The sequence below is a fragment of the Camponotus floridanus genome, unplaced genomic scaffold (assembly GCF_003227725.1).
Source record: "Camponotus floridanus strain SB8 unplaced genomic scaffold, Cflo_v7.5 scaffold168, whole genome shotgun sequence".
Classification (NCBI taxonomy): Eukaryota; Metazoa; Arthropoda; class Insecta; order Hymenoptera; family Formicidae; genus Camponotus; species Camponotus floridanus.
Genome location: NW_020229290.1, coordinates 334315 through 338756, shown reverse-complemented (window position 1 = coordinate 338756; position 4442 = coordinate 334315).

The window sequence follows — 4442 nt, the reverse complement described above, 5'->3', positions numbered from 1 at the left end:
GAGTCATTCCATCACGGCCGTTTCTTCACACTGGCGTCGACTACGCTGGACCTGTCTGGTTACGCACCTCCAAGGGCCGAGGTCATCGTGCTTATAAGTCATTTCTCGTAATTTTTGTCTGTCTTAACTGCCGCGCAGTCCTTAATGTCGCTTCCGACTATACCTCCGATGCCTTCTTGGCCGCTCTACGTCGGTTCATCAGTCGTCGCGGCCTATGTAAAGTTCTCTACAGTGACCGCGGAACTAACTTTGTAGACGCCGATAATGAGCTCCGAGCGCTTTTTTCCGCCAACAGCAAGGAAGGACATCAAATCCGCATTCACCTAGCAGATGAGAGAATCGAGTGGTGCTTTAATTCGCCAGCCGCTCCTCTTCGACCGCCACTTCGGCGGTCTCTGGGAAGCAGCCGTTAAATCGGTGAAGCATCACCTTCGCCATGTGATCGGAGACGCCAAATTAACTTACGAGGAGATGGCCACACTTCTAGCGCAGATTGAATCCTGCCTAAATTCTCGCCCACTTCAATCCATGTCGGACGACCCAGAAGACCTAGAAGCGCTGATCCTTGGCCATTTCCTCGTAGGCACTGCGCTCAACGCCATCCCGACTTCACTACTTACTGAAGAGCCTAAGTCGCTACTCACCAGGTGGAAGCTGCTTAGTCAAATGCGGGATAGCTTCTGGACCCGATGGTCGCGAGAATATCTCCACTCTCTAATACATCGACCGAAGTGGTTCAAGGCCGACGAGGAAGTCCGCATCGGCCGCCTTTGTCTGCTCCGTTGCGAAGTATCACCTCCCAACAAATGGCCCCTAGCCAGAATCGAAAGCGTACCCTGGGGGAGACGGACTCGAGTCGTCCGAGTTCGCACTTCCACCGTAAACTTTACGCGATCTGTAACCAAATTAGTGCTCCTCCCCGTCAGCTCCTGCGCCAGAGAAGACGGCAAGTCGTAAAAAAAATATTGTTTTTTTGATTAATCAGTTTTCTATCAAAACTAAGCTTAGTAGACCTACTTTTGTCTACCCAGTACTATTGGGAAACATTACCACGCATCACCCACTTACGCGCCACATGGTACCGTGCCTTCGTAGACAAAAATTAGAGGGTCTTCTTGGTCGTATCGGTTCCCATATGAGGCGGGCGGAATGTTCAAAATCGAACGAATCTGCCAAAAAAAATGGGCAGAGCACTTCGCGATGGCAATTGTAATAACCGCGCGCATAGCGGCGACCAACGCGCGCGCGCAGCGCTTAAAAATCTCCACGAATCCGAGCGCGACACTTTGCTTAAAATTATTAATGCCTTTTCTATCAAACGGTCGCCCGAAGAGAGTGACAAATATCAACAACGATTTTGACTTTGGAAAGGATAAACAAATAAACCAGACCAGAAAATTCGAAAACTAGAATATTCGAACAACTTCTCGCATTATGTTGCTATATAAATCTCTTCGCACAACTATCCTCCCTCACTAGAGTTTTGCATCTCGAAGCAAAAGTGCGCTACTCCTTGAAATGATTCTTAGAAAAAAGCCAGAAGTTCCCGCTGCCTTCTGGAGTCCGTCGCTCGCGGACCGGTCGTATTTCGTCGCTTTGCGAAATATAGTCGCGCTTTCTCCTCGCGTTATCACGATAGAAAGGTAACAGTTGTATATAATTTAGAAATAGTGAATTTTTTATTTTGTATCAAGACTAAGTATGAATAAACTCAAAGGATAAAACTTCTCTCACTTTCACTCTGCTTCCTATCGCGATCTTGCACAGCGAAAGTTTTAAGATATTTACCAATCACGGTCTAGTATTAGGAGAATATTCGATTGTGAATGGTCAATTTCTTAAGTCTTACGCCTTAAAATCTCATTGTACAAGACGCTTAGCACGTCATTTACAATGGCAGTAGGATTAACGGATTAAAGCAGTACCTTAAGAAATTGACCAATCACATTCACGCATTAAAAAAATACTCGAATGTGATTGGTCAATTTATTGAGTTACAACTTGAATTCATTAATTCTACTGCCATTGTAGACGATGCTTTAGGGTCGTCCACAGTGGCCGCAGATTAAGGTTATAAAGCGTAAGATTCAAGAAATTGACCAATCACAGTCAAATATTAAGAGAATACTCGACTGTGATTGGTCAATTTCTTGAGTTTTACGCTTTACAACCTTATGCTACGGCCATGCAGACGAACCTTTAATCCCGATTTATCACAGATAATTTAAGCCCTAAGCCTTAAGAAATTGCCCAATCACAGCCGAGCATTGTCTTCATAAGCCTCGTTGCGAAATTATTATCTGTATACTGCAAATTCTATAGTGCACGTTACGTATATTATATATTTTCAGTGTATTGACAGTAAACTGGCAGCAATTTCGGAACACGGCCATACTTGACTGTGATTTGTCAATTTCTTGAGTCTTACGCCTTTCAACCTTATGCTACGACCATTGTAGACGACTCTTGAAGCGTCATCTACACTGAGATTTTAAGGAGACTTAAGGCGTAAGACTTAAGAAGTTGACCAATCACAATCGAATATTCTCTTAATACTTGACAGTAATTGGCCAATTTCTTAAATCTTACGCCTTAATTCTACTTAAAATTTCATTGTAGACGACGCTTAATGTAGCGTCTATAATTAGTTTTTAAGGCGTAAGTCTTAAGAAATTGACACGGTCTAGTATTAAGAGAATATTCGATTGGGATTGGTCAATTTCTTAAGTCTTACGCCTTAAATCTCATTGTAAAAGACGCTTAAAGGCCATTCTACAGTGGCCGTAGCATAAAGATCTAGGGCGAAAGACTCAAGAAAATGACCAATCACAATCAAATATTAAGAGTATACTCGATTGTGATTAATCAATTTCTTGAGATTTACGCCTTAGAACCTTATGCTATGGTCATTGCAGACGAACCTTTAATCCCGATCTACAACAGATAATTTAAGCTCTAAGCCTTAAGAAATTGTCTAATCACAGCCGAGCAATCTCTTCATAAGCCGCGTTCCGAAATTATTACCAGTATACTGCAAATTCTATAGTGTGCGTTACGTATATTATATATTTTCAGTGCTGGCAGTAAACTGGCAGCAATTTCGGAACACGGCCATACTTGACTGTGATTTGTCAATTTCTTGAGTCTTACGCCTTACAACCTTATGCTACGGTCATTGTAGACGACTCTTGAAGCGTCGTCTACATTGAGATTTTAAGGATACTTAAGACGTAAGACTTAAGAAGTTGACCAATCATAATCGAATATTCTGTTAATACGTGACTGTAATTGGTCAATTTCTTAAATATTATGTCTTACGTCTCCTTAAAATTTCATTGTAGACGACGCTTAATGTAGCGTCTATAATAAGATTTTAAGGCGTAAGTCTTAAGAAATTGTCCAATCACAGTATAGTATTAAGGGAATATTCGATTGTATTTGGTGAATTTCTTAAGACAAACGCCTTAATATCTCATTGTAGATGACGCTTAAAGGCAATTCTACAGTGGCTGTAGCATAATGTTGTAAGTCGAAAAACTCAAGAAATTGACCAATCACAGTCAAATATTAAGAGAATACTCGACTGTGATTGGTCAATTTATTGAGCTTTACGCTTTACAACCTTATGCAACGGCCATTGCAGACGAATCTTTAATCCCGATCTACAACAGATAATTTAAGCCCTAAGCCTTAAGAAATTGTCCAATCACAGCCGAGCATTTTCTTCATTAGCCGTGTTCCGAAATTGTTACCAGTACTGCAAATTCTATAGTGCACGTTACGTATATTATATATTTTCAGTGTTGGCAATAAACTGGCAGCAATTTCGAAACAGGGCCATACTTGACTGTAATTGGTCAATTTCTCGAGTCTTCCGCCTTACAACCTTATGCTACGACCATTGTAGACGACTCTTGAAACGTCGTCTACACTGAGATTTTAAGGAGACTTAAGGCGTAGATCTTAAGAAATTGACCAATCACAATCGAATATTCTCTTTATACTTGACTGTAATTGGTCAATTTCTTAAATCTTACGCCTTAAGTATCCTTAAAATTTCATTGTAGACGACGCTTAATGTAGTGTCTATAATAACATTTTAAGGCGTAAGTTTTAAGATATTTACCAATCACTGCCTAGTATTAGGAGAATATTCGATTGTGAATGGTCAATTTCTTAAGACTTACGCCTTAAAATCTCATTGTAGAAGATGCTTAACACGTCATCTACAATGGCAGTAGGATTAACGGATTAAAGCAGTACCTTAAAGAATTGACTGATCACATTCAAGCATTAAAAGAATTCTCGACTATCATTGGTCAGTTTATTGAGTTACAACTTTAATTCATTAATTCTACTGCAATTGTAGACGATGGTTTAGGATCGTCCACAGTGGCCGTAGATTAAGGTTGTAAGGCGTAAGATTCAAGAAAGTGACTAAT